The sequence below is a fragment of the Suricata suricatta genome, chromosome 3 (genome assembly GCF_006229205.1).
Source record: "Suricata suricatta isolate VVHF042 chromosome 3, meerkat_22Aug2017_6uvM2_HiC, whole genome shotgun sequence".
Classification (NCBI taxonomy): Eukaryota; Metazoa; Chordata; class Mammalia; order Carnivora; family Herpestidae; genus Suricata; species Suricata suricatta.
The window spans coordinates 25,877,032-25,895,256 of record NC_043702.1 but is presented as its reverse complement, the minus strand read 5'-3'; the positions used below and the strand labels follow the sequence as shown (position 1 = coordinate 25,895,256).

The window sequence follows — 18,225 nt, the reverse complement described above, 5'->3', positions numbered from 1 at the left end:
AGGTTGATCAAGGAACCAGTGTGAGACAATATGAGGGTTGGTGATTGTAGAAAGTTGGGGATGAAATTGAACAGGTTGAGCACAGGCGCAGTGTAGAATCTCTTGAAGCAAAGCCTAAAAATTCAGTTTTTATCATGTTGACAGAAGAGGTTTGACATGACAGTGAAATCACTAAGAGACATCCTAGTGAGGTAAGTCTGTAGCAGCCTGCTGTTTCCTTTGTGTCCTTCCCCACTTCTTTCTCCTTACACTGCATAAACCTGCAAATCTGCACTAACTTATTCTACCATTTTAAACATGGTTAGTGTTTGTATGAAAATTAGAAACAAATGAACAGATGGTTTTCTGTCAAGCAAAGACGTGTTAGTTCTTCAGATATAGTTGGATTCTGAGCAGAAAACAGCAGTGTAGTATATAAATAAGTGAAAACACTGACACATGTGCCCTGTTGCTGTGCAAGGTTCTCTATATTGCAATGCCTCTTGTTATTTTATTTATAAAATAAAACATTTATTTATATCCAGTCAGAGTCAGCCCCTATGTTAACAATTTAGCAAAAGGAGTTTTTCACTGATACCACCAACCATTTCTTTTCAACCAAGAAGGAAGCTAAAGTTGACACTTAAGTGCTACTTGGTATCTCATCACGCTTCCTTCATTCTTGCAATGCAGGCATTTACTACTCACCAGATCCCCATGTATTTATTTATTTTTTAAAGCAATTCTGTACCCAACATGGAGCTTGAATTCAAACCCCAAGATCAAGAGTTGCATGCTCTACTGAGTGAGGCAGCCAGGTGCACTACAGAGCTCCATTTACCCTCCATGTTTCTCAACCCCTTAAATAGGCAGAGCTGTAATGGTCAGTTTGGCCCATTGAGTGGTAAGAGGAGGTAAAGCATTTAAAAGCTCACGGGCAGCTCTCTTATATCTTCCTCCCTGCTACTGTAATCTTGGAGGCCTTGAGTTGAGTAACAAAAAGAATGTACTCTGATCATGGGAGAGAGCGGGCCTGGAGCATGACCTACCCGTATCAGGATTTGTGTAGCAGGATAAAAACCTTTATTGTGCAAAGTCTCTGGGCCTTAAGTTTGACTTCTCTGACTAATCCAATACTTTATCCTTCACCTGCCTGTATCCTATTTTTACAGCCTTGAATTAGGTTGAAGTGCTTTGGACAAGACTGGCTAATTTCTACTAAGCTGGCTTAACCCGGTCTGCTCTTCCTTGGCAATAGCCTGGAGTCTTGGGTTTGAGAATCAAAGTGGGAGATTCTTACTGTGTACCTTACCTAGATGTTCTAGTCAACTGGAGACCATATGTTTTGAGTAGGGCTTTTGTTAACTGTCTTTAATTCATATATTTTGAAGTATGTTTCCTTTGCAAGAAACATGTTCTCCAAAAAAGACCTTTGGCAAAAGCTCCAAGAAAGGAAGATTTTTCTCTGATCTGTTCAAGTATCAGTGACTTTGGTTCACCATGACTTTTGGCTACTTTCAAATAAGTAATGATAATGAACTGCTTCTAAACCCATTAGGGCATAGAAATGGCTTAGTAGCCTCTTAGACTAAATGATTTTATATTGGCAGCTGCTCTTCTGTTTAAAGAATGCTTGGATAGTGGATCTTTTCCCAGTAATACTGGCAATTTTGAATGTCCTCAGTAGTTGAAATCTTCTTATCCTTCACAAGTGCTCTGAACTACATGCACTGTTTAAAATCACATAGAGCAGATTGATAGAGGAGGTGGAGAATAATGTTACTATTGTTTATTTGAGAGCTAACTGATAGCCAGTGAGTTTAAAGTTAGCCTTCCGAAATGCTGTTCAGGATTTCAACTTCAAGCATCTCAGTGTTTCAGTTATCTGACAAAGTCTATCAAAACATGAAAAATAACCAAATGATATTTATACTAGAAAGTGTTTCAAAGGTTAATAACAAGTATATCCTGGCCTAATAATCTAATGAAAATTTTATCTTGACTTTGTTGCTTAATGAAATATGGGTTCTTACCTCACTTAAGAAAACCACATGTTGGCATTAATTTCTTTCTGAGATTTTAAGTCCCCATGAATTTATCATTCTAACTTCAATGCGAAGGGTATAACAGAACTTGCCTATAAATATGTCAATAGTCAGACATGTATTATAGGCAGACTAAGTACATTATGTGCACATACTATTTATCTGAGTAATCAACTGGTAAAAGCTGATTTTGTCCATTGCTGAACAAGTGTCTACCTTGACTGCCTCAGTCGATAATCTACTCAATTTATGATTGTGATGCCAATGTGCACTCTATTCTCTATTATATGTGGGCTGCCCCTAAATATAGTTGTTAAGTAAACTAACTTTGTGAGGTGTTGCCAGCCATGATTCTCAGCATTTCACAATCAACTCTAAGAGGTTCTGGATAGTGGCTTAAGCAAACCTGATAGAAATAATGGAGTAGAAAACAGAAGCAGAATTGCAGCTGAGTGCTTTTCTGTTTGGTAAAATTCAGTATTTATACGAATAAAATAAATGTTTAGTAGGTGTTTCTAGTAAATTGAATGTTGCCATTGGTGAAATATCACTTTTCAAGGAGCCACAAAAGCCTTTATGTTTGAAATTGTCTTTCACCAGAGTTGAAGACCTAATACCAATTCTCAAGGTCCATAAAGAGTTGGTATACGGTTGGAAAGTCTTGTCCGTTCATCAGGTGATGGACATTGAGGCTCTTTTGCACTCATAGGTCTAACAGGAGAACAGGAGAAACCTAATGGAGGACCATGGGGAGGGGAAGGGGGAAAGAGAGTTGGGGAGAGAGAGGGATGCAAAACATGAGAGACTATTGAATGCTGAAAAGGAACCAAGGGCTGAAGGGGGAGGCGGGGGAAAGAGGGGTGGTAGTAATGGAGGAGGGCATTTGTAGGGAAGAGCACTGGGTGTTATATGGAAACCAATTTGACAATAAACTATTTAAAAAAGAAAAGAAAAGAAAAGTCTGCTTTCTAGCTATGTGATTCTGGGAAGGGCACTTAAAGTCTGTTTGCTTCGGTTTTCTCATCTTTAAGTAGGAATAACAATAGTTACCCGTCATAGAGGTTGATAGGAAAGAATAGGGGAATTAATATATATGAAGTACTTGGAACATTGTGTGGCACATAATAAATGCTGCATAAATATTTGTTAATATTATTTTAGGGAGTTGTAGCCACTATGTAGAAGATATCAAATACTAAGACTATGTCAAATAATATTCTTAACAAAAACTGTGTTGAAGTAATTTGACTTTTTTGATATGCAATAAAAATGATCATTCTAGCAGCACTGTGTTAATTTAAAATGACTTCAATTTAATGTGACTAGTGGAATAGGCCATAAGTTGCTCTTAAAAAATAAATCCCAGATGGCATTTATCTCTTTTTCATAAAATAAAGTCTAGAAAAAAAGCAAAACCATTTTAATTTTATAACAAGCAAACAAACAAAAAACCCCACAAAAGTCAGGATGATGGGTAAATGGGGCATTATTTTTATGACTAAAATTGTTATGACTGAGTAACCTCAATTTTCTAGTAATCATCCCATCCTTTGGCCAATAATTTCCCAATTCTGTTGGAATGAAATTAGCTTTTAAAAAAGTGCTTAGGGCTGGAATTTCACTTTTATTCATATGTAACTATTGAGTTAATATTTGGAAAGACTATAAAAGACAGGATATTGGTTTTTAAATATTGTTTTTGGTATTCCTCAAATGATGAACATGTTCTTTGATAACAGGTGTGAGCAAATGTTTCTTGTAAAGAGCCAGATAGTAAACATTTAGGTCATGTATAAATACATGAAAGGCCATAGAGTTTCTGTCACAGCTCCTCTACTGTGGCATTGAAGCATAAAAACAGCCACAGACAACAAAGAAATGAATGAACGTGGCTGGATGCCAATAACACTGTATTTAGAAAAGCAGGCAACAGGACAGATTCAGTCCATGGATCTGTTCTATAGAACAGTTTGCTGACCCTTGTTCTATAGAATCCTTTCTTGCTTTTTAAAAATATTTACTAGGATCAAAGAGACATGTAAACATATATAATGTGTACTTACACACTTATACAGACAAATAGACATGTATTTCAAAATCATGAAGATGGGGGTGCCTGGGTGGCTCAGTCGCTTAAGCGTCCGACTTTGGCTCAGGTCATGATCTCACGGTTTGTGGGTTTGAGCCCCACATTGGGCTCTGTGCTGACAGCACAGAACCTGGACCCTGCTTCACATTCTGTGTCCCCCTCTCTCTCTCTGCCCCTCCCTTGCTCACTCTCTGTCTCTCTCTCTCAAAATAAAAAAATAAAGACATAAAATTTTTTTAAAAAATCATGAAGATGTAGTGTAAAATATATGCACATGAAGGAATTTAAGGAAAATAGGGAATTTAAAGAGGAAACAAAGCATGATATTTTATTCAGCATTCATTGATTAAATACGTGAGGGCCCTTTCTATCTGAACAAGGTCCAGAGCTGCTCTACCATTCTCTTTTTGCTCTAAAATCAACCTACAATATTTAATGTGCTTTTAATCAAAACTACTCTTAAAAAATCTTTAAGTAGTCTTAAGTTCTTGTGTATAGAACTCTGTATAATAATGTTAAATATATTCAAAATTTGACAACCACTGAGCTGAAATAGAGGTGGAGGAACTGTTTAGATGTGTGGGCACTGAGGACTGTTTTTCCTAACATAACTGTCAAATTACTTGAGAGATTGGAGAATTCTATTATGTTTCTTCTTGCCTGCAGAATTTTATTTTTTTAATGTTAAGCCTTTCTAACTTAAATATGCAGTAATAGACTTATTTGCTGTTGCGTATGGAATGAGGCCCAGTCAATGGTTCTTACTTTTGAATCAAACTCTGTGTGCTCATATCCCTACGCACATTGTCCTCTGAAAGGTGATAGAGAAGAAATGAGCCAACTGCTTCTTATCTTTCCAACTCCACGTTTCCTAGTGGGTCTCCAAGAAGAGTTAATAGCTATCATACTTTGAGTCTTAGGGCCCTTTATTTGTAGGACACCTTCCTTGAGGATATATGATGGCATCCATCCACTCTACCAGGTGTGAAATCACACACGCCCTGGTGGTAACATACAGAGATGCATAGATTTAGATGCCTGTTGTAAGAGAGCAAGGTTTCAAAATGATTTCTGCCCTTGTACATAAACACAAACCATTTATGCGTTCAGAATGGCTTATGAGGCACAAAGCAAACCTAGTGCCTTCTAGTAATTGGGTTTATTTTTAGATAGCACTTCAGTAAGAAGTGTCCTGTATTGTACTAGTGAACTTTCTAAGCAGAACTACTAATCCAGTATGATTTTTAGAATTCTGAATGTCAAAGTAAGCTTCATACTGTATAGGGAAAATTTAATTCGTTGTTAAAAAATTCCGCTCCATCCTGTGCTGGAGGGAATCAATGCAGCTGGGCTAGAGGCCCAGCCTGTAAAGATATAATTAACAATATACTAGGATGAATATATTCTCTTGTGAGAGAACACAGTTGCCTGCTATTTATTAGCTGAAAACAATTTAAACAATTTAAAATTTTGTTTTTCCTTAGATATAATACTTAGGAAGCTTCACAAGAGTGAAGCTAAAAAGTGAGGAAAAAGTGTGCAACCGTTAACATTTTCATTTCTCTGTTCAACACATGCAAGAGCACTTAGCTGGCTGCACATGCTCAGTGTGTGACCATAAAGGAAACCATGAAATCCATTTTGCAGCCTCACAGTAACCCAACAGAGCACGAGAAAGCCACGAGTTGAATTTGGCATTGATCTACATGATGTAATAGATTTTTATATGGATCATAGATTAAATTAACAATTTCCTAAATTCTTTTTTTTTTTTTACAGAAAGAAGCCAGAACATATTATTAACCCTTTGAGAATACAACATAACGAATTTTACCATTTTACTACTTCCTTGAGTAGGTAAGACCCTATCCTCTCTACAATAAAAGAGTTATCCACAGTTTTGAAAAATAACTCTTTGTCAATCACATCTTTTAATGCTTATTTACTTTTGAGATAGAGAGAGACAGACAGAATGTGAGTTGAGAAGAGGCAGGGAGCAAGAGAGATGCAGAATCTGAAACAGGCTTCAGGCTGTGAGCTGTCAGCATAAAGCCTGACGTGGGGCTCGAACTCCTGAAGGGTGAGATTATGACCTGAGCCAAAGTCAGAGGCTTAACCGACTGAGCCATGTAGGCAACCCTGCCAACCATATTAAAATAAAAATCTTTATTAAATAAATATCACTTTGTTTTGATAAGGAAGAAACACACATGAATTCTATAGCTAGTCGATTTAGGTTTATTGAAATAGCACTTCAAAATGTTTTGAATGATTTAATAATAGTAAAAGAGTCAAAAATGTCTTTTTCTGAAATGAGGACTGAACTAAGCCTGTTTCTCGTGCTATGGGTAAAAATGCCAGTAGTATTTTCTCAACACTCACTATGTGCCTGATGTGACCTGCATTATTTACTTTATATAACTAACCCCTGTATTCCTTACAACAACTCTGTGAGTAGATACAGGGATCATTTCCATGATACAGATTTGAGGTTTGAGGCAGAGGGAGAGGAGGCAAGCAGATGTAAGGAGTTCACCCAAGATTTTATACAGAGGTCTGGGAGAACACCAGCCCCAGCTAGTACTATGAGAATAATTTCAGGTTGTATTGTAAATGCCTAGACATCAGCTTCTCCTATGCTTTGAATTTGTTCTATCCAAATTTCTAGAAGACAAAAAAAAAATGCATTTACCAAAAGAATCATGATAGGCAACATTTATTTTATGTTTTTACTTATTAGTTTATAATTGTTACATGAGTAAATAAAAGAATATACATACTTTCGATCAGTTTACAAGCAGAAAGAATTTTTCTTTGATTTTACATCTTTCTTTAAACTCAAAATTCCTGTGTTAAAGCAGAATAATATGGTAGAAAGAAGACAAATAAATGACTTTTTATTCTAGGAAATGGAGAATGTAGTTTACTTTAATTTCTTTTTATTAGAAGAACTAGTTATCCAATCTTCAATTGGTCACAACAATATATGCTTTACTGTTTTCATAAATTCTTCATCACTTTATTTTCAATTCAGAAACTTTACAAAATTTTCAAACCAAAATATAGGAAATATAGTAATTACCTAAGTATCTGCCACATGGAGTAAACAAGTGCTAATTTTCAGCTTTGTTCAGATATTTTCTGATGAAAGAAATCACCATGGAAAGAACAAAAGCTCACCTTGCTCCTTTTCCTTTCTTTCTGTAAGATGTCATAATCCTGAAGATGACATATCCTTCCTGTATGTGTTCTGATACTTTAGTGGCGTGTGTGAGACATTATGCCATGTAATTATTTTCACTTTGAGAGTTTACATTAATGACATGCTGCTGTAGACTTCTCTTGCCTTCACCGACATAGTTTGAGACTCAGCCATATTGATACATGAAGATCTGGTCGACTCATTTGAATGTTTCAATAATCTGGTATTTAGTATTATTAGTTACTGCTTCCAAATAACGTAACATTTTGAAGATTCAATGCTAAGATTGAAGCATGTCTTTCAAGGTATCTTTGGCATACATATGTAAGAAATCCAAAGTTCTTAATATGTGATACTATGCTAATTCTGTTTGTTTTAGTTTTTTCCTATTAGAAAATCATCTCTTTTACTGGCTGTAAGGACCTCACGAACTGATGGACTCATGTTTGGGTTGTTGTTTTTAATGCTTTTGCCACAATAAATTATTAGGATCCTTGTACATGGCTTGAAGGAACAGATGTTAGAAAAGCAAGAAAGACACAAGATCGACCCAGAGAGACAAAACAGGCTATTTCGGGGTGGCAAAGTTTCCTTCAGTAATACCAAAAAGTGACTATTTCATTAGATATCTCTATATTGCTATGCTAACATCATTTACCAGGTAATTACCTTTCTGGTCACCTAACCATGCCAATTAGATTAAATTGAATGGGATAATAAGAGTAAAAATGCTTTGTAAATGACATTATCTTTGTAATCAGTGGCTAATACTTACTACTAAGCATTCTATATATTTAGAATTGAGTCTTTCAAACCTAATACATGTACTTCTACTCTGTCTCTGGAGTTTAAGAGTCTTACTACTTCATGTAATAGCATCTCTTTGGCCCAAAAGCCCATGTAAACATTACAGTGCAGTAAACAACCCTGACAAATGGTTTATTTTCAGCCTCTACTACCTCTTAGAAGCATATTATTTAACCCCCTTAAGCTTCACAGCAGATAATAACAGTACAAAGCTGGTGCCTGTCCAGAATGTGATCATTTCTCATTCTCTCTACTTGTATCATTGGAATCCACTCTCTCATCTTGACCACTGCATAGCCTCCTGTGTCCACCTTGCTTTCCTATAGTTGTTCACATCATGTGATTTTCATAAATCTTAATCAATTAATATGACTCTTTTGTTCAAAATCCACCAGTGACTGCCCAAAATCCACCAACAGTCAGAATAAAGCCCTCTCTCCTACTGTGGCCAGAAAGGTGCTATACAAACTGGCATCTTCTACCTCCACGGCATCATCTTAACCTTTCCTCACCGCTGAGGAGACTGGGTGACATTCTGAGCTGTGTCTAGAACAGTGTCTCTATCTTTGTGGGCTCTCACTTGCTAAGGGACTGAATAGGTATGTAAAGAATACTGTGGAATACACACTATGTCTTTAATAAACACATCAGTAATGGCTGTTGCCCCTTTAAGGATTCTTTCAGTTTGTCTTAACTGAGTCAATTGCTTCTGGAATGCTGGGGAGCTTTCGTACACAATTTTGACACATGATTTTATAGCATTCTGATAAAATTTATTCTACTGATATGTAATATTGAATCTTAATTTACAGTAAAAAAAACAGACAAATTAAGCACAAATCAGCTGGGTAGATATGAGAAATCCATTTTAAGAGCAGAAAATATTTATTTTATAATTACATGCCATCTTTTAAATAAAAAGATCAAGACTTGGTACAACATGACATTGCTTAGATTTTGCATTATCTTTAGATGTGTATCTTTTCATCAGTCATAGATGTGTGAATTTTAGCCCTTAAAACAATGTTCTGTAAAACATGCTGCCTTTTTTTTCTTTTACTTTTACAGTATTCCTTAGGAGCAGCACTTGATGAGTATTTACAGTGCTGAGAACATTTGGCAGGAGAAAGACAAACAATAGGACCTCAATGTCCCCAACAGTTAGGGAAAAGAGAAAGAAGACCTGGCATTTTCACTATCCTCTCTGAAAATAAGTACCTTGACTTGTCCTAGTTACCATCTATCTTATCAGCACTCAGCTCTGGCCCATCGGCCTCTATGTGAAAAATTTTAAAGGCAGGTTATACGTTCTAAAAATAAACTCAATTGGTAAATTGGGATATCAGATGTCTCCTCCATGAAAGTCTCTTCTAATCTGTACTATCAGCTGGCGGTTATACACAGACCCCAAATTGTTCTGGCTCTTACAAAGCAAGAACCTATTCCAGGGGTGAGGTTTTGAAGAAAGATGTCTCATGGTTAACCAGAGACAGAAAAAGGGAGAATTGCCCACATACTCTGGCAAGAGTTAAAATAACAATAACAGTCCTCCTACTTAACAGGCTGAGTCATAAGCACATTCTACTGATTTCTCGGCAATTCTGAGCAGATTGTTTGGGCTGCATTTCTGTAGGCAGAGGTGGGCACCACCTGCCGCAAAAGGCCCGGGTTCTTGTCAGGGCAGTGTTGTCAGTAAGTCTTGCCTTTTAACAGTTTGGCCAAATGGAAATAGGAAAAGACAACAGGTGGGTGCTGATGAGCACTTTTTCTAATGCATAGAATATACAAATGGTTATTACGCATTGAGTTCCTTTGCTGGCCATGAGTGTAAGTCACTTAGAAGGAGGCTTACTGTGGGAGGTCTTAAAAGTCAAGTCTTGTTGGATGTTTGACCAGTTGAAGGACCTTTGTCTCTGTTAATTCAGGAAAGAAGTGAAAGCCAGTGGAAATCTACATTTTTGCTTAAAGAAAGAGGGAAAATTATGTGGTTACTGAGGTACCTCGTAATCCAAGGACTGGACACTCTTACTCCCTCTGCCCCACCTCCAGCACCTTTACCTGAACCTTTCAGTGACCTTTGATGAGTTGCCCTTTTTCTGACTCTTTTACAACCTGACTCTCCTCTGTGCAGGCACCACGTAATTTTTTTTTCCATGTGCATCATTTAGGAAAACTTAAAATTTTCCTGCAATGTATAAAGTATCAAACTCAGTAAAGACCCTTCAAAACTGTGCTCCCAGGGGCCATTTCTGGGCACTCTCTAATCCATCTGTGTACTAGGTTATCTTTCCTTCATTCTAATGACGGCAGACAACTTGTTGCTTCTTCTCCAACTTAATTATTCTCCTTGTAAGCCATGGTTTTCTCAGTTACATTGTCTTTATTTCTGCAACTCCTGCCTAAATACCCATTTTCCCCTTGTCTGTCTTAGAAAAGCTATGTGTTTTCTAGTTGCATGTCGTAGCATTAGGATGGCTAATTTCTCACGGGTGCCTGGGGAACTCAGTTGGCTCAACCCCTGACTTTGGCCCAGGTCATGATCTCATGGACCATGGGTTAGAGCCCTGCATCCAGCTCTGTGCTGACAGCCCAGAGCCTGGAGCCTGCTTCAGTTTCTATGTCTCCCTCTTTCTGCTTCCCCCACCACTTGTGCTCTGTCTCTGTCTCTCTCTCTCAAAAATAAATAATCATTAAAAAATTTTTTAAAAAAGGATGGCTAATTGCTCAAACAAATAGGTCCAGAAATGTCCTATAACATTATTTCTTGCTCATTTAATAGCCCTGCATGAGTGTTTGGATTGGGAGCCTATCTGTCCTTTTTACAGATTTGTGGGATTCCTTTCAGACATAGGAATCTTTCCATTCATGGCTTTACTTTGTCATTGTCTCCAGCCAGCTGCAAGAGGGGCAAAAACCAAGGGGGAGCACATAGGAGTTGTATGTGAGCCAGACTTCCATTGGCTAGAGCTGATTTATAGGACCTCACCTACCAGTAAGGATGGTTAGTAAATACATTCTTACTATGTGCTCAGGAAAAAGAAGAAAGAGATTCTGATAAACTGTTAGCTGACTCTGTGATACCAAAGGAAAATCTGTCTTGAGTATAAATATATGTGAACATTTGGATCAAACACCTCAAGCCCTGGTGAGAAGAGATGCCAATCATACCATGTGAATCATTATTTCAGTATCATGTTAAAACAGCAAATGTGTTTGAAACATCAGCTTATCACTGTTAATTTTTAAAGTAGTACACAAATAAGATATTTTGTAAAACCTTCCTTATAGAAATAAGCATGTGTCCAAGAGAATAATGGCTAAAAATAGCATAGTACCTAATATGTTTAGTTTTTCAATAACTTCTTGCTAAGTGAACCAGTTGACTAATTAAAAGATGAAGAACGCTTCATTGAGGAACAAAATGAATATTTGTACTTCAACAAATTTCTAAAATTCGTTACAAAAAGATGTGATTGGGGGTGGTCAAACCCATTTTGAACCAAAGAAGGATGTGCCTTTTTAAAGAAAAGTAACGAGTAAAGGTAAATAAAATATTGAGGAGAAGAACTCAGTTTGTACTTTCGCAAAAAAATTTTTCAAGTACTTTTATGTTTTGATGAACTCACAAATAATCATATATAGGCTTCACAGTGTATTTTGTATTTGTTCCATGTATGTATTTGGAGTAAATGTTGCTATTTGTATGAAGGGAAGTGGTGCATTTATTTTTTATAAATGAGATACTGTGTCACAGTGTTGTAGAAAAGCCATTTTATTAGCTAAATATTCCACAAAATCAACTTATCTGCTAAATAATTCTGCCATGGAGATTCAATTTCCTGTGACTGGAATGGTCGGGTGAGTGAATATATTGCATTGCGGAAATGGCACGGCCACTGGTTTTTCCTGGAAGGTTAAAACTCCTTTACCCTTTGAGAAAAGGTAGCAATTTAAGCAAGCTCTCATGGCATCAGAGAGCATTTCAAAATGAAGAAACCCTAATGAAACTGGCCCTTTCTACAAGCACAGAAGGAAAAGTGGCCTGATGCTTCAGCCTGTGTGGGAAGAACGGGAGGTGATGAACTAAAATCCAACATGGCTGATCCTGGAGGCTGATTCCTTCTGTGTCACTGTCAAATCTTTCTTTCTGAGAAGTAGAATGATTTCCTTAACACTGCTAATTTCTTATGATTGATTTTTTTTTTACTCTCCACCCCCTGCACTTTTTTTTTAATGAATGTCAAGGACTCCAGTTGTACCATGTGTTCAGTAATTACTACAGAAGGTAGTTTGATTGTGACATAGTTGCAGTCTCTGTGAGGGAAATTGAGAATTCACTAAAGCAATACTTTAGTGAGGGGGTGCCAAAGCTTGAGTCATTTAAAAGCACTGTGAACAGAACTCTAGGAAAAATCCAGTAGTAATCAATCCCGGATAAAGAGCAAAGGACGGAAACAGTCACACAGACCTTTTTCTAAGGTGACTGCTGTGCCTGGGAAGCTGTGTGGGTACGCCTTTTTGTTTTCAGCTTTTCTGTTCCTGCATGTGTTTCTTTTCAAAGTTGGTCTTGTTGATGGAACCTAAGAAATCTAAAGGAAACTTTGTTTTATTTTTATTTTTTAATATAATTTGTTGTCAAACTGGCTCAGCACCCAGTGCTCATCCCAGCAAGTGCCCCTCCTCAGTGCCCATCACCCATTTCCCCTCCCCCCTCCTCCCCCCATTCACCGTCTGTTTGTTCACTGTATTAAAGAGTCTCAGTGGTTTGCCTCCCTCCATCCCTGGTTGTAACTATTTTTTCCCTTTCCTTCCCCCATGATCTTCTGTTAACTTTCCAAGATCCACATATGAGTGAAAACATAGATCTGGCCTTCTCTGTCTGGCGGCAGTAATTGAAAGGAAACTTTGTTTTTAAAAAAGGGATTTAAGGAGCACCCTCCACAGCATTTGTGTTTCCTCTGAGCTCATCTTATCAGATGCTTCTCTGACCGTCCTAGCAAAAGAAAAAAAAAATGCTTTCTTCTTGCCTTGCTGTCTTCTTCTTGTTTTCAAGTTTATATTAAATATATTAAATGATAAATTTAGTCATTTATCATTAAAATGAGGTTCATATTCTTATATGAAATATTGCAGTGTACATTAATTAGGGCTTTGGTTGCTGTAGGATTAAAATGTCACTTTGATAGGGATAGGAAGCTTGCATGAGGCGTTTGAGAGACTCCCTGTGTCTCAGTCTAAAAACCTTACGTCTTCCCCCATCTCCCGTCCCACTGCTCTCTTCGTTCAGACTCGTGTTGCACTCTCATTGATGACTGCATTATTGGTCCTCTATCTGCTTTTCCTGGGTCTGATCGTAACCTTCTGCAACCCTTTTCTCTGGCTCATCTTATCAGCATATGGTCAGAGTTTCTCAGTGATATGCCATTAATGATGATACAGGCTACACTGCACAGCCCGCCAAGCAGAGTGCTTTATCCTCCAGACACTTGCCTCTCCTGGCGGCATCTTCCACTGCACTGCTTCCTGGCATTCCGGAACATCCTTGATGTTTCCCAGCACGCTTCCAGTCCTCTTACCGCAGTCTTCGTGTTGCCGTTTTGTGTATAAAATGTGCCCTTGTCCACCACAAATACCCTTCACCACAGAAAGCAAGTTTGTCATTCTGAAGTCTCCCATGAATTTCTGATTTCTTGGGAACTTCCATTAACTCATTTAATACCTCTCTTAAAGCACTTATCATATCGTCACGTAAGTATGTGTTGATGTGTTAGTTTCTCTCAGGAGCTCCTGAAGGCCAAAAGTGAGTCTTGAGGGTATTTGCATATCTTCAGCCTCTAGAACCATGCCTGTGACAGAATAGGTATTCATAAATATTGTTACATTTCACCATCAGAGGGGCACCTGGGTGGCTCAGTCAGTTAAGCGTCCGATTTTAGCTGAGGTCATAATCTCGTGGTTTTGTAGGTTCGAGTCCCGCATCAGGTTCTGTGCTGACAGCTCAGAGCCTGGAGCCTGTTTCAGATTCTCTATCTCCCTGTCTCGCTCCACCCCTCGTCCGTTTGTGGTCTGCCTCTCTCTTTCTCAAAAAGAAACATTAAAAATTTTTTGTAATAAATAAAAAAATTTCACCATCAGAGGAGATGTTCTGATCTCATATTTCTCTTTTATTGCCTACACTTACGGCACCTGTCTTACTTTTTATTTTCTTGTAGATAAGGATGTGAGGTAGTCTCTGTCTTATGTGTAAATTATTCCTGACAAGACTTTTATTCTTTTCTAAGAAATGTTGGTTTCCTTTACATTTCAGGTCTATGGTTTCTCAAAGGATATGTGGCTATGTTTTGTAATTTACATAATCCTGAGTTTCCAAGAAAATATTTATGTTTAACTGAAATATTTGCTTTCTTTTGTCTTAATGATTAAAATGCCAGACATGGAATATAGTTTTAGTTAAAATATTTAATTCTAATTTATTTTTTAAGTTAAAACAAAGAAAGAAAAAGGTTGAAAAGATGAAATTAAATCTTGCTTCAAAATTCTCAACCAAAATGTTCACTGGAAATACAGATCCCATGTCAAGGTAAAGAACAGTTGTTTATAGTCATTTTTTTGGGGGGGTAGGGAAAGCAGTTTTTCCAGTTATTTAGAGCATTCTTATATCACTGAGTTTCTTGATTCCATCTTGAGTTCACATTTTTTACATAACTAAACTCTGAAATCCTAACTTAAATTTGGAGGATTTTCTCTCCTCAATTTACCTCCTATTTTTAGCTATACTAAAATATTTTGAAAAAGTCCAAGAAGCAAATTCCTGTGGTCTCATACTTTGTTGGGTAAAGATACTGCTTTTTCCATCTATTTCTGTCAAACCCTTTCTAGTAATCTCATTTAGCATTGAGAAAACTGGTCCTCAGTGTAGACAAGTAGTCTACTAGTACTTGGTATGGCCAAATGGAGATCTATGAGCCATGTTCTGAAAGTCTCATACCCATGTCCTCTAAGCTGATACTATATCCTGACATTTCTCTTTCTTAATAGTACATCACTTCTTTTTTTTATGTTTATTTATTTATTTTGAAGATAGAGACATAGAGAACATGAGCGAGGGAAGGGCGAAGAGAGAGGAAAAGAGAGAATTGGAGCCAGGCCCACACTGAGAGAGCAGAGTCTGATCCAGGTCTCAGACTCAACAAATGTGAGATCATGACCTAAGCTGAAGTTGGAAGCTTAACCAACTGAGCCACCCAGATTCCCAGTACATCACTTCTTTGTAAGCTTTCAGAAATAGCAAGAAGAACATTTTTCATTTTAATTATCAATGTTTAAGGATTTTGAGAAATGTTAAGTCAATTTGTGATTTTGTTTTCCTTTGTTTTGAAAGCCTTTCTTTGAAAGGTTCTATATACAGCCTTTAAAAAGAAGACCATATAGAAATAGTCCATATGCTCTCTCATTGTTGAGAAGTGTTTTCTTAGTCAAGATGTTTACTTCCGGTGCTCAAGTTCTTCAGCATGTAATTGAAAAGAATTTCAAAAAATGTTTTAGAGATTCACAGTGGCAGAGACAGGAGGATTCTCCAGACTGTCCTATTCACTTCTTTGAAAAAAATATTAAGATAGATTCTTGGACTTACAGATTAAAAATCCAAAAATCACAGTATGCCAAACAAAAGCTTAGACAGGACATACCTAAATGAAGCAGATTTACGGTGGCCATGCTCTTCTGGCCTCGGTTCATCTGAAAACCAAGAAGGTGTGGAGCAGTCCATGGTGACCTGTCCAGAGATTTCTCAGCAGCTCTACCTGATCCCTACTCTCCCCTTCTCCTACTGCCATTAAAAAAGCATAAAGTTCATATCCTTTAATAATGCAGTAGCTATGATGAAGTGTTAAAAATGTATTGGAGGGGCGCCTGGGTGGCTCAGTTGGTTAAGCGTCTGGCTTTGGCTCAGGTCATGATCTCACGGTTCGTGGGTTCAAGCCCCGCGTAAGGCTCTGTGCTGACAGCTCAGAGCATGGAGCCTGCTTCAGATTCTGTGTCTCCCTCTCTCTCTGACCCTCCCTATTCATGCTGTCTCTCTCTGTCTCTCAAAAATAAATAAAAAACATTTAAAAAATTTAAAAAAAATGGATTTAAATTAAAAGTAAGCATTTCACAATGAATATATTTACACAATTAATATGCTTTCCTAAAATTTTTGTGACTTTCCTATAAATGTATTTCATTTAAAATTAATTTAACATTTCTTACATTCCAAATCATGTTTTTATTTTCTCTTGGCCAATAAGTCTGCTGCTATTTGCCTGACTTGCCCATGATAAGACTACTTTTATATCAAAATATTTTACCTATGGGCCCACCATATAATATTGCCATATCTGTGCCTACACTCAGTATTTCACATATAAGAAAAATTATAGGAAAATTTGTCATTGTGGATATTTGTTTACTTGATTATTTTTTCCAGCTCATTTTTTTTACTTTCTCATAAACATAGACAAATTACATGCATTTCATTCCTGGAAGATTTAGCAAATTTATGTCAAATATATTTATAGCAAATATATTGGCAGAATAAAAATAAGAAGCCATAAAATTTGACTTGATTTCTAGAATTCACTCTAGGACACACAAAGATATGTTTGCTCAGAGACATAAGTCAAACAGTACATGAAGACAGTTGAATCAGACCTGAGTAACGAGGGAAGTCCAAATAAGGCCCAACTCAACTGATGCAGTGAGCAAGACTGCTCTCTACTTAGAATTCCCCTGAATCACCATTACAGGCAGCAGTGGCACAGTCCAACATAGCACATAGGCTGCCCTAAATTCAAGAAAGAGAAAAAAGAAGGAAGGAAGAAACTGATCTACTGTATATGACTTATACTTTACTTTTCTCTAGAAGAAAACCAGTATTAGCTAGATTTGGGGTTCTCCATGGATGTAAAAGTTTGGTGGATTTTAAAATGCATGTAATGCAAATATTTTACATTCTTCCTTTTTTCTTTTTAAATACATATGACTCAGAAGGTTTATATTCATTTAGCACCTGCTTTGTCCTCTGTCATTGCATTTACTGGTGTTATTTGGTATTCTACATTTTTCTTTTTTTTAATTTTTTTAATGTTTTTTTTTTTTTTTGAGAGACAGAGAGAGATAGTGTGAGCAGGAGAGGGTCAGAGAGAAAGGAAGATACAGAATCCGAAGCAGGTTCCAGGCTCTGAGCTAGCCATCAGCACAGAGCTTGATGTGGGGCTCAAACCCACAAACCGTGAGATCATAACCTGAGCCGAAGCTGGATGCTTAACTGACTGAGCCATCCAGGTGCCCCTTGTATCCTACATTTTTCAAACTATTGGTTTGTCTGTGAGACCCTTTAGCAAAAGAGATGCAATATTTTTCTTGCATCCCCAATGTATCCTCCTCTTATTGCCTGCTACATGAAGCCTTTCAATAATGTTTTAGAGACAGTTTTCAAACAATTATTTGTTTAGTGAATTAAGATTTGTAATCTTAGAATTGGAAGGCACTTTAGCAGTCATTGCTCCATCAATCAAAACCACAATTGCTTCTATAACATTCATAATAGGGTAGACATTTGGCTTTTGCTTAAATACATCCACTGTCAAGGAGTGTATTAAATTCAAAGAAATACAGATAACAAATGCTCTGGCATTATATGGTAAGTTCATATACTTACTGTATTTGGAAAACAGATCTTAGAACATGTGAGAGGCAGCATCATATGGCTTGCAATTGTGGAGGGAGAATTGTTCATCAAAAGATAAAGGAACTGAGAAGATCAGATAAAGTAGTAGGAAACAGAATAAATGGAATCTTGCTTATAATTCCACAGGTCTTCATCCTTCTTTCTGTCTTAAATAGATAATAGCAGGTTCCTTTCATGGAAAATCATAAGTCAATAATTTTTGGATATATGGTCTGCACATCCTTCACTTCCAATTATCTATTCTTCTTTTCTTTTCTTCTCATGACTGCCCTTTTCTTCTCCAGCTTTTTGGCTTTTCTTTGGTTGGTATTTGTTTTTAATTCTAGTATCTTATTTTGTGGTATATAACACACCTTTCAAGTTTACCCAAGTC

General features: G+C 37.0%; 1 protein-coding gene across 14 annotated transcripts in view; it reads left to right on the top strand.

The window, feature by feature from the left end:
• MAP2 (microtubule associated protein 2) overlaps positions 1 to 18,225 on the top strand; it is a 274,592-nt gene that overhangs the window by 170,097 nt on the left and 86,270 nt on the right. For 13 of the 14 annotated variants that reach the window (XM_029933945.1, XM_029933938.1, XM_029933948.1 and 10 more), the window contains one exon: positions 5,893 to 5,970. The exons of the other annotated variant lie outside the window; for it this stretch is intronic. The gene's annotated coding sequence lies outside the window, so the exon portion shown is untranslated. The remainder of the gene's footprint in view (positions 1 to 5,892; positions 5,971 to 18,225) is intronic. 14 annotated transcript variants of the gene reach the window in all.